Genomic DNA, 21,822 nt, shown 5'->3' with positions numbered 1-21,822 from the left:
GCTGGACTAGATGAGCCATTGGCCTGAGCCAGCAGACTCTCCTTACGTTCTTATACCACACATGTGTTTCCATCACCACTAAGAAACCACAGCTTAGGTGTCTCTGTACATGTTGAGCCTGAATGTCTTCTTCTTTTGAAATAAAATACCCCTGGAGATGCCTTTGGTCTCCAGTGAGTATTTGTGTCAGGCTGTGTGTGTGTGTGTGTGTGTGTGTGTGTGTGTGTGTGTGTGTAGACAAAGGAAGTGTAGTGGGCTTTATCTGAATTTCCCCCCCTCATCCCCTCTCTCCTCCCACCCCTGATTCCCTGGTGATGTGCAAAAGACTTGGTGTGAGCCTTGAATGGCAGCAGCAGCAGCAGCTGCTGAATCCACCCACACTGACTGCCCTCAGCCAGTGATGGGTGGGGGAGGAAGACGCCCCAGGTTGTCTCCACAGGGGATGCTGTGGAGGAGAGCAAGCGAGCAGCAGAAAGCTTTCTGCAGCTGTTTGGAGAACTGCAGAAGTCACTCCTGGGGCTGCCTAGAAACAGCTTGCTGGTAAATAATAAAATAAGCTCAAGATTCCCCCAAAGGTAGGAAAGGAGGGCCCTTAGGATACCTTTTTCTTAAAAAGTCACAGGACGTGTTTTTCTCATAACATCCCAACCATTTTCCAGTGTCATATATTACTGTGCTGAATTTTTATGGGTTTGAAGTTTGATGCAGAAGTTGTTTTGTAGAGCAGGTCTAAAAAGGGTCCTCCAGACGTCTCCCTTTCCACTCTTTTCATGCAATGTTCTCCTGCTTGTCCACAGCCATTGTTCCCCTGGCCTGCTGCTGATACTCAATGCTGCTTCTGAAGGCACTAATTGAAAGGGCTTCTTCACCGCACGATCCCAGCCAATCAGGGATCACATAGCATACATGCCAATGGCAGGGCACCATGTTGCCAGGTGCCAGGTCGTGTGAGAATGCCACCAGGGACAAATGAAGCTAAACATTGGAAGATTCAGGACAGACAAAAGGAAGGACTTCTTCACGTAGTGTGTAGCTAAAACTATGGAATTCAATAACACAAGAGGTAGTAATGGTCATTGATCCGGATGGCTTTAGGTTTAGACAAATCCACAGAAGATAAGACATAAGAACATAAGGAGAGCCTGCCGTATCAAGCCAATGGCTCATCTTATTCTCACAGTGGCCCCCCATTGGAAACATGTAAGCAGAACTTGAGCACAAGAGCACTTTCCTCTCATGCAGATTCCAGCAAGTGTGACCAAATGTTCTCAACTAGACTATTGCACATGCCCTGACTCAGATAAAGGAGCTTCATCCAAGTTCCCTGGCAATGGGGGTGTATTCATTCTCTCTCCTCGCACCTTGGCATCCACCCCTTTCACAAAAGGGTGTCAAAGTAAATGATCTCCCATTGCAATGGTAGTAAGTGGTCCCTTCTGTGACCTGCTTAGGAAAGGAGGCAAAGTCTAGAAACGGAATCTGTGTCCTGTGTGCATTTATATGAACACAGGACTTATTTCTGAGTAAATATACAGACATTGTTCGTGCTGTGATTCATTCCTCTTGAGCTTCTCAGTTGGTGATTTCAAGGGGAAGGCGAATCCTTGGACGTGTTTTCTGCTCCTCTGCTTTAAATTCCTAGTTTAACAGATGCCAGATTCTCAGAGCAGGTGATGATGATTTAAATCAAATATATGTAAGATTGAGTGGCAATGATGACAGCAGTTTAAAAAGGACTGAAAGGTAGAGTGCAAATGTAAAAATCAATTCCTAAGTGGAAAAATATGAGAGTATGAAGATTAGCTGGATACTTTCCAAGGAAAGAAGTTCCCTTCTAAGAACAAGATCCAATTAACACCCAGGGGGGGAATGTCATGCAATGACTCCTCCCGTTGTGGTTTTTCAGACCAGGAAGAGCAGGCAGCTGGGGAGGCTGTGGGGCACTGGAGAAATGTTGGGAATACATGCAACACCCTTGGCTACCTTACAATGATAAAGTAAATGAAATCCTGCTGCCCACCAAAATGCTGGGTATAAGTAACCTTGCTTGTCTCCAGTCAGCAGAGGACAGGGCTGAGACTAACAGATAGTTGGGGAAAATATACTTAATGGTTTCTCATAAAACCACCAGGTTCCACCCCTTCCTCTTGTGTGCGCTTCCTCTCTCTTCCTCGTGCATGAAGCAGCCACGAGAAACTAGCTACACCATAGCAGCCAGCTCCTAGGGGCTGGGGTCCCTTCACCCACCCACCCCATAATATATGTGAAGGGGGTGGGCCTCCCCAAAATTGACAGGCACCACCATTCAAATGGTGTGGGTGTGCCTCCCCCATTTTTTCCAGGTTGGTACCCTTGAGCTCCATCATGTAGGCTCAGTATCCAAAGCCTACATTGTACCCCCCCCTTTACCTTTGGGCTCACAACGTGTTTTATTTACTCTTTTTAAGCAATGCTGGTGACGTGTGAATGAGACACAATGGGTGCTGGAAGGAGTGCATAGATCCAGCTTCCAGGCAGTTAACTTTGCTATAAACAATCCAGTTTTATTTATGTTTTTAAACTGAGACAAAATTCCCAAGAAATTCCAATGAGGCAGAAGAACGGAAGGCTTTTTCATTGGAGGTGGGGGTTTCCTCCATAGCAAGAAACTTCCCAGCACTTCCCAGCATTTGGAAATGCCTTTATGCCCAGGCAAAGACAACGGCGGGGCTGGGGTGGGGTGGGGCGGCTACAGTCAGGAATTCCCCCACCTGCTCTCTCTCTCCGCCCCAGCTTCCTCGCTGCTCTTGCCAGAGGCCTGCGTTTCATCTGGCTCCAGCATCAATTCCGAGTCAAAGGAGCTTTAGCGGCATTTCAGGCTTGTTTTAGAAGCAACTTAGTAGGAAAAAGATGTTAACAGTGAGGTCGGGTAAGGTCAGGTAAGTAGAGTGGTTCATGCGTTGCTATGGAGTTTGTTGAATTAGACATGGAACAAGGAGAAGCTGGTTAAATGAGCTGACCCCGGCTACCTGGGCTCTGCCCTCTCTGACAAAGGGAGACGCGGGGAAACTCTAATGTGGCCATACACTGGCTTTTCTCTGTTTCCCTCCCCGAAAAAGATCGGGTTCTTCTTCTTCTCTCCCCGCAGCCGTTCCCCCTTTCCTTCCTCTTGCCTGCGGCGAGACGAGAGGACAGAGCTGTCCGCGGTGCTGAAAAGCGCTCTGAGGCAGAACATGATTTCTCAGTTCTTTTGCTAACCGGCTGGTTCAGAGCCCCTCCGCTTTCTGCCTTGTGATCCTTTATGCACAGCCGGAGAGAGGCCCTCCGGATCCAGAGCGCTCTGCCGGAAAAGCTGGATCCCCAGTCGGGCTGAAATTATACCGCTGTTTAGAGCAGCCATGGGGCTCGTCCCTCGGCGACTCCCCCTCCCTCTCCCCGTGGGCTTTCATATCTCTCCGCGTGTGAGGACTGGCAACTGGGGAGGGGGCTAAGTTTTCCCTCTTTGTGTCGTTTTCGCCACTCCTGCAGCTCAGTGTCCCACTGAGACTGCAGCCAAAAGCAGGGGACGCACCAATTGCTTCATGTGCTGTTCTTTTCGCCGCTGTTTCAAGGGATCCCTTTGCGCTCCTCCATCACTTATTTATGGAGCCATCTATTTACTGGGAGCTCGGGTGCCTTCCTTCAGAATAAGGCAGCAGATAACTCTTTGCCAACTGCTAACTTTAAAAGGATAACGGGCGGTGTGTGTGTGAGCAAAGGGCTTTACAGCCTCTGCACCACATCTCTCAGCACCCACCTCTTGGAGAGATGCTCCTTTGAGCTCGTGAGCTGGAAAGATAAAAACTGGTGGGTCCCCACTCTTTTCTAGCGTGAAGTTCAAGCCACTTCCCAAGGGAGCATTTCATTAGGCAGGGCGGGGGGAATGCTTCCAGCTCATACCACCTGCACACAGGTGACAGAAGAGTCTCTTCTCTGCCACCACTGGCTCATTACACATGAAGCTTTGCACCTCCATCATTTTGCTGCTTCTCCCACACACTTTATATACCATATCTGCGAAGGATAGAAGTGGGAATCTCCCTGACTGGATCTCCAGCCCCACAGCACCATCTGGAGGAAGAGAGAGACCTTCTGACCTTTTGCACATCTTGTTTTGTTTAGTCGTTTAGTCATGTCCGACTCTTTTTTTTTAAAAAAATATATTTTTTATTAAGCATTTTATCAACAAACATACAAAATACAAAAATACAAATACAAAAAACATCAAGATACAAAAATCAAAACAACATATAACAAAAAAAAAAATATATCATCTCCCAGTCCATTTTGATATTCATTGTCTTCTGGCTTCCCCAGTTCCCTACTATCTGATTTTCATTTTTATAACTTCTGTAGCAGTTTCTAGATCATCTTTCTTACCCATCATATAATCCCTTTAACACTTCAAAATTAGTCATGTCCGACTCTTCATGACCCCATGGACCAGAGCACACATCTTAACTGTTTTCAAAACAAAGAACTAAAGCCTCATCTAGTCAAAGATCCAGCTCCCCACAGTGGCCAACCAGAAGGAAGGAGGCCAAGGTCAGTGACCAAACATGTCAAAGTTCCCAGATTCAATCCCAAAGAGGATCTCTGGGTAGGTTTGGGGAAAACTCCTGCCTGAGATGCTGCAGAGCTGCTGCAAGTCAAAGTAGAGAATACTGAACTAGATGGAACAATGGTTTGACTCAGGGGAAGGCAGCTTCCCATGAAAGTTTACAATCCAGATGTAGTTGCAGCAGCTCCCCTAAGCATGTTTTTCTCCAGAATATGGTCTTCAGAGGACACTGCATGTGAAGATGGAGGTCTGACACTATTATTGTCTTTTTTTTTTTTTTTTTTTTTTTTTTTTGTACTTACTAGTCCCCTCAATGGGTGACTTCCGATTTCCCGCGGCTCGACTCCGGACGCGCCTTCAGAAGCTCTGAAACGCGCACTCACTAAAGGGCAGAAAAGGAGGGGTACTGGGCTTCAAACCCCCTCCCAAAGGGTCTCTGGAGGGTTATCCAGAGCCTGGCGATCGGCAGCAGCGTCGGGAAGGATCAAACGCCGGACTAGAAGGTGCGGTGGGAAGACACCTCCCTGGACGCCTGCCCCAGCGATCCTACCCCAGGTGAGAAAGCCTGAAAACCGGAGCGCTAAAGCGGTGGAATCTCCAAGTAGAACCCCGACCTTAAAATTGGAACTCTTTTTCAAGCGCCCCCCGGGAAACCCGCTAACATAGGGCGTACTGCGGGTTGGCGTCTTGTGGAGCTTAACCGGGAAGGTCGGGGGGGGGGAGAGATTGAAGGAAAGAAGAAGGAGGTCGCGCCTGTAGTGCCTTGCATAATACCAAATGCAGCAAGAGTCAAAAGTGAATAATATTTTACAGCTAACAGCGCTGCAAGTGGATTAAATCCTTTTTTTCCCTCTTAAGCAAAGCAAACTAAGAACTGAAAGCAACAAAGTAACAAGCGGTGGCTGAGAGGGGAGGCGGAGGCGGAGGAGAGGCGAGGCGATACATAATATCCCAGGGGAAGCAAACGGAGTGGATATTTGACTGCTAGCAACATAATATCCCAGGGGAAGCAAATGGAGTGGATATTTGACTGATATTTGACTGCTTATGAACTCTTCATAGCTACAAACTAACCTTACCCCCCTGCCTGAGATATCTTGAACTGGCAAATTCTGGAAGGCTGAGGATGGGAAGTGAAATGCTGTGAGCTTAACCCCCCTCTCTCCGCTCCGAGACGCTGAGCTGATTTAGGAAAAGGAATGTTTGTTGACTGAATAAATTTACTCCTTCGGCAGCAGAAAAGAAAAGACAAAGCCAGGGAAATACCCTTTAAATTAAACTCTTCTAGAAGGGTATATACTGCGACATAGCTTTAAGGAACTCTGATTGAACAAAGAGATACATTGCTGAGTCATTTCTGTATTGAATTGAGAACGCCAAGAGTCACTGAGGGAAGGGAGTATCGCCATCTAGTGGGCATAGCAGAAGTGCTGCAAGACACATGTATTATTGTATCCCACTTTTTACACAACCCGGTTGGCAATAAAAGGAACTGGAAAGAGCGTTCTGGTGGATACCAGGAGGACGCGAGTCGGTGGAGACCAGAGGAAATCTGCAACCTTTGAAACAGCAACTGCAACCTATAATTTAATGGGGATTATTGGGGATTTGTTAAACAGCTGTTAATTCATAATTGCTTTTCCCCAATTAATGTACTCTTAGTATTTGGGGTCCATACATCCTGGAAATCTGACTTATCCCTCTAACTAATCTCAGATAATTTTTCCTCATCTATCTTCCTTATTTCTATTTGCTTTTCCTTATTTTTACTTATCTCCCTGCTGCCATTCAATCCCCCTTTCTGGCCTGCTGACCTCTTATACTCACCCCCCTTTACCTTTTTCTGTGGTCCTTATTTCCTATTTCCTGTAAGTCTTATCTTAGCCCTCTCCTTTTTCCTTTTCCTTTCCCCCCCTCTCTCTCTTCCCTTGCACTTTACCCATCATCTCTCCTTTCTCTCTCTCTCTCTCTCTTTTCCTCCTTTTTCTCTCCCCTTTTTCTTTTTCCTCTCTTTTTTTCTTCCCTTTTTTTCTTTTCTCTTTTTACTCCCTCTTTTTTATTTCTTTTACCATCACTCTTGGATTGATGATATACACTAGGTAGCAGTCCGGAACGATTGGAGGTTAGAAAGTTCTATTTGTTATTGAGACTAAAGGAAACTAAGTAGTAGACTAACCAACTTGATTGCTGCCAGAAGCATTATAGTAACAATATTGAAATATGGGAAGTAAAAAAAATCTTGCTACGGCAGCAGCAGGGAGTGCCGGTAATTCAGCTAGAAGAGGCTCAGGTATAGATAATGATGCCAACATGGATGTAAAAGAATTGATTTTAAGCCTCAAAAGAGAGTTCTCTGAGATGAAAAATGATGTGAATGAAAAGCTTGATACCTTTGGAGAAAAAATTGATGGGAACGCTAAAACGGTAGCAGAACTAACCGGGAAAATAGATGAGGTAGTGATGAAAAATTTAGAACTTACCAAAACGGTACAAGAATTAAAAGGTAAAGTAATAGGACTAGAGGAAACAGTGAGGAAGCTTCAAAATGACAACAGAGAATTGAAAAGAGAGGGGGAAAGGGTAAAAAAAGAAATGGCGGATATGAAGGAAACCCACGAGGCTGTATTGGATGCAATAGCTATGATAGAGATGCACAGAAGGGAGAAAACCTTGAGGTTCAGAGCCATACCTGAGGAACCAGATGAACAAATAAGAAAGAAAGTGACTCTAGAACTAGCAAGTTGGTTGGAAATGACTGAGCAAGAAATGGACCAACATATAGAAAGAGCATTTAGGGTGAGATCTAATGTTGCTAAGGCAAATAACTGGCCGGGAGACTGCCTTGTAACGTTCAAAACACTGGACATCAGAGACAGAATTTTACAAACTAGCAACAAAAAAAGATTGCAAATTGATGATAAGGATATAATTATCCATAAAATAATCCCGGCCAGATATTTGAAAAAACGTGACAAGTTCAAACCATATGTTGAAGCCCTTAGAGGGAAAGGTATAACCCATCGGTGGGAATTTCCAGAGGGCTTTTCGTTTTTCTTTAAAGGAAAGAGACGAAAATTTGTGCTGCCAGGAGATGCAGCAAAATATTGGAGGAAATATGCAAAATTTCTAGGAACTGTAAGAAGGCCAAGCGGAGGAGCGGAGGACCAAGACGCAGAATCTGATAATCCAATAGAGATAGAAGAAAGCTAAGAAAGAATTGAACAGATAAAAAACTTGTATTAAGACAATTTTTTTGTAATTTTTTTAATTCTGATTGTAAGTATTTCTAAATAAAGCGATGGCAGAAGGAATAATCTAAATAAATAAACAAATAAAGAGACTAACCAAAAATGAATCTAAAATTACTAACTTGGAACGTGAATGGATTAAACGATAAAACCAAAAGAAACAAGGTGGAACATCAATTAGCCAAACAAAAAATTGACGTGATCTGTTTACAAGAAACTCACGTAACTCAAAATCATGTAAGAGTTCTTTCTAATAAGAAATTAGGACGGGAATTTATATCGGCGGATAAGACCAAAAAGAGAGGAGTTGTAATCTATGCAAAAGACTATTTGGAACCCAAATTGTTATTCAATGACTCTGAAGGAAGGATTGTGATTATAGAAATAACAAGCCGGGGAGAAAAGATAATAGTAACAGGAATATACTCACCTAATAAAAGACAGAAAGAATTCTACAATATATTGGGGGAAAAATTATTAGAATACGTGGGAGAAAAGATAATCTTGCTAGGAGATTTAAATGGGGTCACATCACCAGACATGGATAGAACAAAAAAAAAGAGTAATCAGGACCCCAAACAATCCAAATTACCAAAAAACTTTAGTCAAACTATGGAAACGTTAAATTTAGAAGATGCCTGGAGGGTTAAACATCCAGCAGAAAGAGATTACACCTTTTATTCAGAACCCAACAAATCAGCCGGCAGAATTGATGCAATATGGATTCCAAAAGAATATACCTTAAGAATACAAAAAGCCGAGATACAACCTAAAACTTTATCTGATCACCACCCGGTCTTTATTGGTTTAAAAGAAGAGGAGCCCAAAGTAAGGAGGTGGAGACTAAATGAGTCTCTACTGAGTGATGAGAAAATACTAGATAAGGCAAAAAAGACTCTTCGTGAATTCTTTTCCTTCAATTTAGATCAAGGAACCTCCAGTACAATGGTATGGGACGCTGGGAAAGCAGTGATTCGAGGGTTCTTTATCAAACAAAACTCAATTTTAGTTAGACAAAAGGAAAAAAAGAAACAAACAATTTGGGAGGAAACTATTATTGTCAGTATAACTATCAATATCAGTGTTTTAAATGTATACCTGGCACTTCCTCTCAAAGGAGCCCAGGGTGGCAAACATGCAAGCAGATATTCTCACATTTCTGGTTACAGGTAGGTAGCCGTGTTGGTCTGTCGTAGTCAAAACAAAATAAATAAATTCCTTCCAGTAGCATCTTAGAGCCCAACTAAGTTTGTCATTGGTATGAGCTTCCGTGTGCATGGACACTTCTTCGGTGCATGCACTGAAAGTGTGCATGCACACAAAAGCTCATACCAATGACAAACTTAGTTGGTTTCTAAGGTGCTACTGGAAGGAATTTTTTTATTTTGTTTCACATTTCCGGCTTAGTGATGAGATGAAGCGGGAAGAGAGGAAAAAAGAGCAAAGGAAAAAGAAGAAGGGCCCAGCCAGGTGAGAAGATTATATGTGACTTTGCCCTCCCACTGTCAGGGTGCAGTGGGAGGGGCTCTGAGTTCTCTCTAGCAAACTTGCAGGAAAACTCTGTGAGCTTCAGCTCCTATCATGTCTCCATCTAGCAAACATGCATTATTGGTTTGACTGCATTTTAAATATCCTACCGCCTGCAATGCAGGAACTTTTCACCCCAAGTGAGGCCATGATCCTGAGATTGAGAGTCCTATGCTCTACAAGCTATCCACTTGTACACCCCAGAGGAGGTAAGTACAGGTATTTGCATAAGAACAGGCCAGCAGGGGTAAGACTAGCTGAGGCACAGAGTGGTAAGTACTGCACATCAAGTGCTTGATTCAGTGCATTTGGAGAGAGGAGAGGAGAATGAAATACTGAAGTTCAGTGTTGAGGGCAAGGTCCCTGTGGATTCTGAATAGAGGCAGTAGCTACAATGGGCTTGCAGCTGTTGTTATGAATCAGACAGGTTGCCTCTCTCCTCCATCTCCTTTCCTGTGGGTTTGTTTAAGTGCACCGCATCTCTGCCAATCATAGGAAGCCTCTGCGTCCCTGAACTTTTAGCAATTACCCCATGTGCCTGCTGGCAGTTACCCAGTTCTGATGGAAAATACAAGTGCAGCTTAAGCAGTGGAGGCTGTAAAGAAGTCAGCAGTTCCCTGGCATAAGCTAGGATGGACTGGAGGTTGTAAAAGGGACCCTGAGGGAGTTCTGCTCCTCTGTCTGCTGATCTTGTACAGTCATACCTTGGTTTAAGTACGCTTCGGTTTGAGTACTTTCAGTTTAAGTACTCCGCGGACCCATCTGGAATGGATTAATCCACTTTCCATTACTTTCAATGGGAAAGTTCGCTTCAGGTTAAGTATGCTTCAGGTTAAGTACGGACTTCTGGAACCAATTGTGTACTTAAACCGAGGTACCACTGTAGAGTGGAAAGGAACCTGGATCCCGCCCAACTCCCCAGTCAGCCAATCTGAGGCTGAGGATGGGACAGACAGACCCACACTCTGCATTTGCCCTTTGGTGGCTGGAAGGGGAAGCAATATGAAAAGTGTTGCAGCACCAGTCCAAAAATAGGTTGAAATTTGCACCACTGAAAATTGTATTAAGAACATGTTGGTTGTTTTTTGTTTAAATCTTGATGGGCTACAATAAATAGGCTAAGCAGCAATTTGCTGAATACAGAACTTAACACCTAGCTTTTCTTCCACTTTCTTTTTCATCATGGAGAAGCCCCTAAATTCTGCAACAGGGGTCTGGGACTTTTTGTTGGTTTTGTTGACAGCTGTATTCTGTTGGAGCTAATCGGTTGTTGTTGTTGTTTTTGTTTTTGTTGTTGTTGTTGTTGTGTGTTTTTAAAAAGGCAGCAGACCAATACAGCTACTGATCTGGAAAGCAAGTGAAAGTAATTCCTTTCTGTCTGTAGTGTATCATACAGCACACACATATATGACAGAAGCCTGCCCATTTGTTCTCAGAAGCTTATGAAAACTTATCCTGTCATTCAACATCCAAAAAACCAAAGTGCAGCACCAACAAGCACAAACAACCCTTCTGCAACACCACAAATCCAACTCAATGGTGTAACATTGGAAAGTCTTTCCACAAGGGCCAACATTGATGCAGAAATCAAGCATCGCCTGAGCTCTGCAAATGCAGCTTTCTCCCAATTGTAGTGCAGAGTGATTGAGGACCGGGACATTTACAGGGAAACCAAAATGCTTGTTTACAAAGCTATTGTACTACCAACCTTACTGTATGCTTGTGAAACATGGACCACTTATAAACACCATCTCCAACTCCTTGAAAGATTCCATCAAAGGTGTCTCCAAAAAATTTTACCCATCACTTGAAGACAGGCAAACTAATGCCAATGTGCTGGAAGAAGCAAAGATCACCAGTGTCAAAGCAATGATTCTTCAACATCAACTTTGTTGGACTGGTCATGTTGCACGGATGCCTGATTATTGTCTTCCAAAGCAACTATTCTGAACTTAAAAATGGAAAGTGTAATGCTGGTGGTCAACAAAAGAGGTTTAAAGACTCTCTCAAGGCAAATCTTTAAAAAGTAGTATAAACACCGACAATTGGGAAACACTGGCCTGCAAGCACTCCAATTAGAGAACAGCCTTTATCAAAGATGTCATGGACTTTGAAGATGCTCAAACTCATGACAAAAGGGAGAAACAAGCTAAGAGGAAGGCACGTTTGGCAAACCCTCACCATGATCAACTCCTGCCCGGAAACCTATGTCTCCACTGTGGAAGGACGTGTGGATCCAGAATTGGCCTCCACAGTCACTTACGGATTCACTGTTAAGACCGTGTTCATGGAAGACAATCTCGTTCATGGAAGACAATTTCGTTGTTCCCGCAGGGGGGCAATGACAATAAAGGTTATCTATCTATCTATCATCTATCTATCTATCTATCTATCTATCTATCTATCTATCTATCATCTATCTATCACTTGGCTATGAATGATTGCCAAAGAAGAAGACTCTATCTGTAGTATATATACAAAAGAAACTACATCAAATCAAAACTTTAGGAATTTAGCAAACAAATCTAAGCTAGAATTTGGATGACAAATTCCTCGCAGTTCCCAAGTATATGTGGGGACAGGCAATATGGTTTCCCTTGGAGGAAGACTGAAGTGATGCTCTGATACCTGAGGTAGACACACCTAAGCATGCAACAATATAAAAACTATATTACCAACAATATCAGAACTATATTGCTTAGAAGTTCATTTGAGGAGCATTGATTACTCTTCCTGCTCCCATCAGCAGAATGGGGTTGAGAATCATGGCCCACCATACAGAGTTGCTGTAAAGATTGCTGAAACAATGTACACAAATCACTTTGAAGGTCCTCTAGTGCTATATGTGACAGCTTATTGTTGGTGGTGTGCCTTTTTATTCCACTGTTTGTAAAACAAAGTTTGTAAAACAATGACGTCCCTGAAATTATAGGGAGGGAAGAGAGACAAAAGATCTCACCGTACGCTTCTGGCAGACTCAGAAGGGGGAGAAAACCAGAAACGGCTTTAAAAAAAAGCTACTGCTGTGCATATTAAAGAATGACATTATCAAGTGGAACAGACAAGACATGTATATAATGCATAAGCAGCATTTGCTCCTTCTCCAAACACCTCATAGATCACCCGAATGTTGGCTTCTAAGAAGAGCAGGAAGAGGAATGGGCGAGAGCATCAGCAGAGACAGCTCTGTCACCCAGGAGAAGCAAAGGGATTCCTTATCAAAGGCTGCGATCTGGGTGGACCTTGGCAGTGGCAAGTTGTTGAGGGTTTTGTATGGAAGAAGCAGGAAAGGCACTTGATGAACACTGAGGGCAGGGCATCATTTATGCTAAAGAAAGACCCACTCCAGATATATTGGAAAGCTGGACTTTGATGTTTCTACAACTTTTTCTTTCCCCTTTCTTTCTTTCTTTCTTTCTTTCTTTCTTTCTTTCTTTCTTTCTTTCTTTCTTTCTTGGAAGACCTAACGCACTATGGAGCAAAGGGGAGGATCTGTGCTCCTGTTACAGAACAGGACAAAGAGAATGCGTAAATACTGAGAGCTGCAGGGAAAGCCTCTGTTTTGGGTTTTGGCATCTGGACAGGGGGAAGCTGGAGATACTCACTCGAGACTATTATTGTAATGTGCCCCATGCGGGGCTGCATTTGAAAAATTGCCAGAATGCTACAGCTGAAAGATAATGCAGTCACCAGGCTGTTGAGTGGAGTGGGCTGCAGGGAACATATGGTGCTACTTTTGATAAGACAAATTAGCATTGGCTTCCAGTTGGCTTCTAGCTCCAATCCTAAATGCTGGGATTGACCTATGAAACACTGGATGGCTTAAGCTTAGCATCTCTGAAGGACCACCTCCTTAGGCCATTACCATGGTCATAGGTCCCCAAGGACATGTGTCCATAGGTCCCTGTCTCCCAAATCAGCTTAGCAGAGGAAAACAGGGAATGATCCCCATGAGCCATGTATAAGGTCATGTGGAAGGACTCTTGTGCCAGCAGTTTGTGCCCCTGTTATCATCCTAATCTGATGTTAAAGGAAGGGTCATAGTCCAATGGGAGAGCACTTTCTCTGCATGAAAAAAAGTTGCAGGTTCAATCCCCCAGCATCTCGTTAGTCCTAGGAAAGACTCCTGGAATAATATTTTATTTTTCTGCCCAACTGGCTGGGTTACCATTCTCGGTGGCTCCCAATAAAATATTTAAAACACAATAAAACATCAACCATTAAAAACTTCCCTGTACAGAGTTTCCTTCAGATGTCTTCTAAAAGTCATACAGTTGCTTATTTGTTTGACATTGGATGGTAGGGTGCTTCATTGGGGGACGGGTTGCCAATACCAAGAAGGCCCTCCACCTGGTTCCCTGCAACTTCACATCTCACAGTGAGGGAACCTCCAGAAGGCCCTTGGAGCTAGACCTCAGATGGAGATGCTCCTTCAGGTGTACTGGGCTGAGGCTGTTTAGGGCTTTAAAGGTCAGCACTAAGACTTTGAATTGTGCTTTGAAATGTACTGGGAGCTAGTGTAGATCATTTAGGACCAGTGCTATATGGTCCTGGCGGCCACTTCCGGCCACCAGTCTAGCTGCCACATTCTAGATTAGTTGTAGGGGACTTCTGGGGGACTCTGCCTTCTATCATTGTTTTGGGGGTCGTGTGGAGCCCAGTTCAGCTACTGGTTGATTGTGTGACTGCAGAAATGGACAAAAGCCCCCCATCCAAACAATGACTATCATCAGTGCATGTAAATAAAAAATACTGTCTTATTCATAGTACAGTACATTGATTATTGCCTTCATTTTATGGATCAATGGTCTCATTAGACACTAAAATTCATGTTAAATTGCTGTTTTAGGGGCTGTTTTTCATTTCTTTCAATGGGAAAGTGTGCTTCAGGTTAGGAACGCTTCAGGTTAAGAACAGACACCCATAACCAATTAAGTACCTAACCTGAGGTACCACTGTAGTCCAAGCAAGAGATAACCAAAGCATTCACCACTCTGGTGAGGCAGAGCACAGCAGGCAGGGCCTCAGCCATCATACCAGATGGAGCTGGTAAACAGCTGCCCTCGACACAAAATTAACCTATGCTTCCATGAACAGCTGTGAGTGCAAAATGACTCCCAGGCTGTGCACAGTTACCCCATTCAGGCCCAGGGAGTCCCCACCCCCACCCCTGCTCACCCCCTGTCCCTCAGAAGCAGTACCTCTGATTTGTCAGGATTCAACCTCGATCCATTAACCACCATCCATCCTGCAACCGCCTTCAGAATCTTGCAGAGTCACTGCCAGTCACTGCTGACAATACTGGGCCAGATGGGCCCCTGTGGTCTGACTTGGGAAAAGGCAACTTCTTATTTATTTTTGAGAGACAGCCACCTTGGAGATGGTCTACAGTGGGAAAGTGGTATATAAACAAACTGGCGGTGATGGTGCCATCTGGAGGGCATCAAGGAGTATGGCTCACATTTATTTTTGCAGGGCAACAGTGCGCAAACTGCAGGAGGGGTGGGGGTCACAACTGAATGTCCTAAGTAAGGACACCCTGCTTATTTGCAGCATAGTAGGGATTAGAGTAAACAAATTAATCCCTTAATATCTGCAGCAGCAAAGTTTAAAGGAAAAGTCTGCAGAAGTGAATCACCAGCCTTTCAGCATCTCCCACCTAGAACGTGTCATTGCTACTTCAAGTTGCTGCTTGTTAATATGCTAAGACAACCACAGCACTGACCTCCCCCCACATGATACCAGGGGCCTAAGGGTTCTTCATAAATCTGCTGAAAGAATGACCTTCAGCCGGCAAGGAAGGGCCATTTAAAAAAACTCATAAGTGAGCGGCAGGTTCATTGGCTTGCTCAATTAGCATATTAAAAAGGAATTATTGCTACAAACAGGAAATCTAAATGAGTGCCTGTTGAAGCCAGGGATAACACTTCAGATTAAAGGTGCAGAGCTATGATTAACATGTGCTATGTAAACCATTTATTGTTCATAAACAAGGTGAGACGTATTTTCACTTATGATAAGCAGTGGGGGCACCCTTAATGGAGCCACTTAGAGACACCAGGAAAGGATTAAAATAAAGAGAAGAGGGAGAAGAGACTTGCACGTGCTTGAAGCACATGCCAGAGGTTTGCTCAGCCCGTAACTCGGCAAAACACAGGACTCACACCAAGCTGAGCAGCCAGAATACAGTCACCTTCACTCTTTGGAGTTGTTGCAGAGAAAGCCAGCCCTGCAATGCATGGCATTAAAGTCCACTGTTGTCTCAGGGCAGATTTGGGGTTTGATTTATTTGTTCATACCACTGATTCAGTTTGCTGGCAAAAGAGACATCTGAGGCGGCACAAAACAAGATTAGGCTTTGAATCCAGATTTGATCCTGATTTCATCTGGTGCCCATCTGTGCCTTGTTAATCAGAAAACAAATTAGCAAAGCTGCTCCAAAATGTTTACTTGAGAGGGGAATGCAAAGCAGCAAAACTACCTACAGCTCCCCATCTTTTCTAAGGCATCGTGAAATTGCCTGTTTTTGTGATGGAATCAAAGCTGGCTAACCATCTCTAAATATCAGCAAGGATTTATTTTTTGCTCATTTAGTGCTCTGTTTGACCAAGTTTTATTCAGAGCAGACCAAATGAAATCAATGGACCTACGTTAATCTTGCCCATTAATTTCAATTCAGCTATGACTAACATTTGATGCAACACACTAATAATTACGCCATGATTCTCCATAATAATTTAGAGCATTACATAAACATACAAAAGGTAGATTTTATCCAGTTGCCTAAGGAGTGCATCTCCCCATGTCAGCGCTCCCCTCACTTGAAATGCATAGTCCAAATTATGCATTATTCTCCTGGATGACTTTAATGTATGTCTCAGCAATGATGAGATGGATTTGCTGCAATTAATTGACTAGAAAATGAAGAAGATCTAGTTTTGAATGTTCTCATGGTATTATCCATATGCTAGAAATCAGTTGGTGCATTAAAAGCTCTACATTACTCCTGATGGCCACAATTCGCAGTGAGTGCACGGAATAATCCCCTGCAACTGACGTGAGTGGAGCAGACCATGATTTCCAGGAGAGAAACATGCCCATCAACCCCCTTGTACTTCTACCTAGATTTGGACAGTTGACATGGAGCAATCTATGTACTAACTATGCAATATAGAGCGTAAAATGAGGGTCAAAAGACTGTTTTGGATTCTCTGTTGCCTATTCTAAGGCTATCATTCTGAAATCTTCCATCTGAGCAGGAGATGTACTTCAGAGCCAGAATGCAAAACCCTGTTGCATTAATATTGAAATAACTGAATGTGAATTCCAAAACGTGGAAATAAAAAATGTAGAACTTCTCAACCACAAACGAAGACAAGGAAACATTTGCTACAAAGTTCAACTCCTCTGCTGTGTAATTCAAATGTGAATTTTGCAGCAGCAATTTCATAAAATTTCACTCATGCAGAAGAACTTGCTTTGCACATTTTATTCTGTCCCCAAGCGATCCCTTGGTTATTCCACATATCTGTACACCCGCAGAGGCTTTTCTGGGTCCCCCTCCCCCTTTAGAGCGAGGGCTTTCCTCCAACTTTACATGTCTGCAAGGCTCCACCTTCCTGGTGAACCTTATTTGTACAACCTCTGCATCTCACCTTCAAAATAGATTTGTCAGTCGGCTCAACAGCTGTGACAGCACCAAAGCTAAGTCCTTGGATTTAGGAGAGGAGGAAAACAGCTGAGGGCAAAAGCTGGCAAGTCAGCTTAAAGCTGTGATTCTCGACTCCCTCCCTCCCAAGTGGTGTTTTCACAGGAGGAAGCAGGTTTGAGAGAAGAGTGAGGCTGAGAGAAAGAACCTGCTGGTGTTGTGAAGCACACCCAATTCACCAGGAGCTCGCTTAGCTCACTTGATTGAGTCATCTAGAAACATTTGCTTCCCACTGATCTTTCTTGGGTACCACTCTCTCTGCTTGTGACATGTGACAAATGAAGTGGATCAAACCTTTGGAGGTTGGTGTAATGGTCCCAGCTCCAGGCTCAGATTCGGAGTCAGAGGGTGAGCCAGATGAGCTTGAGGCTGCCATGCTTCTGGCTGAAGGTGGACTGGGTACAGGGATGGATCTATACACAGGGGAGGAATGCTATAAATAAGTAAGAAATTAAATCATAACAAAAGAAAAAAACTGCTATGGAAAATCACATAGAAACTTTTTTTTTGCTCTCCAGCACCATCTGGTGTTGCATGTTTGTAACGCATTCAAAACACTGTTTTTTGACTAATGTAGCTGAGTCCCAGGATACAAAGCCTGCTTGGGTTCTCACCCAACCCTCACTCCTCACCCAGCTAGGGATTTTGGAGAATTCCACCAGAAGCAGAAATGGAAAATGCCACAAACCACATGTCTGCCAGCAGTCAGAAAGGGAAATCACATTAGTGATTAGTGGGCTTGGGGTTTTTTTAGTCACAATTTTAATGGAAATAATTGATTTATTGTCTGCCTTGTTTTTTTAGGCCCATTGAAATGCATCGTTAGTTTTGGCTGCAGTGGATGGAAAAACAAATAGCATAGGTTTTAAAGGAAGCTGGACTGTAGTGGACTTGGTCATGCTCACTTCTTCATCTCTGGTGTGACAGGTCATCTCCATCCTGTCACTTCTCCCTCACTGACCCTCCAAGGGTCCCTATTTTTCAGGGATAGTCCTGGATTTACAGAAACCGTCTCTGTTTCTGAATTAATCCTGGAATGTCCTGCTTTTCCTTAGGACGTCCCTATTTTCACTGGAGAAATGTTGGAGGATATAGGATGTCCCTCTTTTCATTGCAGAACTGTTGGAGAGTATACGATCTCCTGGGAGGAGTCATTCCATCAGGTGGTCCCAGTGCGAGAGATGGGAAGCAGAAGGCTCATTCCATCAGCTTTGCCGAAAAAGCCCTGCTCCATCGGGCACCTCCTGCCCCCTGAGCTATGCAAGCTGGTCATTATAAGAACATGTCCTTAAGAACTGGTGCCTGAATCTGAATCCCACCCTATCGCCTCCCTATTCCTTTTCCCTTGTGTGTCCTGTTTGTTTTGATTGTGCTCCTGCAGGCAGGGACTGCCTTGTTCCAACTGACTGTATGCAAGTTGCTCGGAGAGACTTTTTAGCTGAAGAGTGGAACACAAATGCTGTAAATAAATAAATACCCCAGTTCTGCTCCCACAGTGGACAATCAGGTGCCCACTGGGATGCCCACAAGTATTATTATTATTATTATTATTATTATTATTATTATTATTATTATTAAACTTCCATTTATAGGTTGCTTACAAGCTGCAAATATACCACCATTCATTTGAAATCACAAGGCCCCATACGGTGCAAAACGCATTAAAATTGCAATATATAATAACCCCAAAGTGGAAACAGATAAAATTTCCATCACAAAAGAGAATGGTTAAACAGAATCTGGGAGAAGCTGAAGTTGACTGATATTACCAAAAATAGAGAAAGTCAGAAAGAGACTAAAAGTTTTATTGGAAAATGGTCACTGTTCATCATGCATTAGAATAACGAAGGGCAAGGCAGTGTACAGGCGCACGGCCTGCTGGGAGTTTTGTAACAGATTCAATTAGAAATATTTATTATCTCTTTGCTCTCAGCCTACCCTCTTGTATAAGATTGTCGGTCAAATATTTGCTTTATTTATTATTTATTTTCTCTATTTTCATATTATGGATTCATGCAAACAACATTAAAGCTTCCATTACAATGCCTTATAGTGTGTGCGTGTGTGCGCGTGTGTGTGTACACAAAACAAAATAATACAGCAGCCAATAGGCCATGACGGAGAAGGTGGTGGTATAGTGGTTAGAGTGTCAGACTTGGGAGACCTCCTCCTACTTGGCCATGCAGCCCACTGGGTGACCTTGTCCCAGTTGAAATGGCATGTAGAAATGGCATGATGGGCCATTTTAGGAAAATAACTCCACTAGGAAGAAGTGTAAAGGGGAAAAGGTAAAGGCCCCCTGGATGGTTAAGTCCAGTCAAAAGCGACTATGGAGTGCAGCACTCATCTTGCTTCAGGCCAAGGGAGCTGGTGTTTGTCCACAGACAGTTTTCCGGGTCATGGCCAGCATGACTAAACTGCTTCTGGTGCAATGGGACACCATGATGAAAACCAGAGCGCCCGGAAACACCGTTTATCTTTCTGCCGCAGCAGTGCTTATTTATCTACTTGCACTGGTGTGCTTTCAAACTGCTAGGTTGGCAGGAGCTGGAACAGAGCAATGGGAGCTCACCCCATCCATGGGGATTCGAACTGCTGACCTTCTGATTGGCAAGCCCAAAAGGCTCAGTGGTTGAGATCACAGCGCCACCCGCTCTCCTATGGGGAGATAGATGTGACACTATCCTAGTACCCACTAAGTAGCACTGACAATGGGAGTACTTTTGTATCTACCCACTTGCCACCTAGGTCCGTGGTTGCAGGAATCCCACCAACTTGGGGTTAGCTACATTGGAGGAGGGGGCTGCCAGCCAAATTCCAAGTCTCCTGCTAGGTACCTTCAACTTGTCACTTCTCCTGTTCTCTTGTGCACTTGAACCCAGCAATGTAGTGCAAGCGATCTAAGCACAGTGGAGGAACTGATGGCTATTGAGTCTCAATAGAAACAAGTACAGCCCAGGAATCCTATTGAGAAGTTTATTTAAGAGAAGAAGGAAAAAGGTGATGAGGGTGGAAAGGTGAGCATGCACTATGCACACAAAACCAGAATACTGGTCTACCTAGTCCCATACTAGGCAACTAATGTAGGCGATACATACCACATTTTAGTTCAGTAGACATAGATTGCTACAAACTAATCTAGCAAAGATAGACCCTTCCACCTTTGGTAGACTAGGGGGTCTGGCACCATGTTTTTAATGCTGTTTAATCAGGACAATTATGATGGACAGCTGGAAGGGCAATTGACCAATGGGTGTGAGTGGAGGGCTGACCCATGTAGGCTGCAAATTCTGGTGGAAAGGGCAATTAACACCAGCCATCGTCTCTAGAAGGTGAGAAGTAGGATGGAGGTGTCTAGGCTTTTCCTGCCAGCCAATGATGTGGATTTAAAGGCATGCTGATTTGGGCAAGTGACTCATAGAGCATCATGATATGGAGCCTGCTAATGCAGCTAACCATATGGGAGATGTAAAATGTCAGGTTTCACAGTTCAAGGGGTTATTGATGGAAACAGGGGTTGACCCAATTGGCCTCTGCACTCTGGCTTGGAGTGGCTAGGAGCCTGCCTGCATACCCCCCAGGCCATTCCTCTGCTGCTCTGGGTGGTCAGGCAAGGTGCACAGGCTCCTCTGGGCCCCTCAGGGGAGGAATCTGGTCACCACAGCAGGGGCGGCCATCAATACATCTCCTTGCCTATGGCACAATCGATTTGGGGAGCACACACACAGCTCCTTTCCAAAGGCACAAGGAAGCCTAGGTACACCTCTAAATGGGAGGTACCCCCCCCAAAAAAAGTCCTGCTTTTGCAGTCTTCAGCCTAGACAGACTCCAAAGTACAGTCTCATTTGACAATCTTAGCAGCATGCTGATATGCTCAAACAGGAAAAGGTAAGCCCTCAGCTAGGACTCTGACTCTATGGTGCAATTTTTTTAAAAAAAAATGGGGGGAGTGTTTTATCTTCTACATAACTCTATGATTTGGTGCAGCTTGCAAACTTTCAGCTGTGTGCCTTTATGCCTGTTATTCCTGAGTTTAAATGCAAAGATATCAGCCAAAGCAGGCGTACCATGAGCAGCTGAGAAATCACTCACTCTAATGACCCTCCTACACTATATTTATCTCAATGAAAAAGGCTGCTGCTCCTTTGCCATGAACTGCTGAGGTGAGCAGAAAGGGCCAGGAATGATCTAGGTGTTTGTTTATCCTTCCGAGCAGACAGTGAGACACCAACACCGACCTCTACTGTTGGGGAAACATCTTCCTGAATTCAGCCTTTATGAGTTCATCCAGACAGATTTTGCCAGTGGGAGGGGGGGGGACTGATGATGTTGCGCAAGCACAAAACTGATTCCGGCTTCCTAGCTCTTTCTTTTATTCTGCTTCCCCACGGCCCCTCCTCAAAGATCTCAAGGTAGAAGGCATACCCTCCAACAATTCTCCGATGAAAATAGGGAAACCCCTTTACATAATGATAATTTTACTATTTATACCCCACACATCTTACTGGGTTGCCCATCCACTCTCGGCAGCCTCCAACATATATAAAAACATAAGAAAACATTTTTTAAAAAACCTTTCCTATACAGTATTGTCTTCAGATGGCTTGGGGGGGGGGGTTGGATAACTCCATTCCCTCCAACATTTATCCAATGAAAATAGGGATGTTCCAAGGAAAAGCGGGACATTCTGGGATCAAATCAGAAACTGAGATGGCTTCTCTCAATCAGGGAAACTTGGTGGGTCTGAGAAGGACATGAAG

The sequence above is a fragment of the Zootoca vivipara genome, chromosome 14 (assembly GCF_965207765.1).
Source record: "Zootoca vivipara chromosome 14, rZooViv2.hap1.1, whole genome shotgun sequence".
In the NCBI taxonomy this organism is placed as follows: Eukaryota; Metazoa; Chordata; class Lepidosauria; order Squamata; family Lacertidae; genus Zootoca; species Zootoca vivipara.
The sequence above is the reverse complement of the archived record's forward strand: the minus strand, read 5'-3'. Positions refer to the sequence as shown.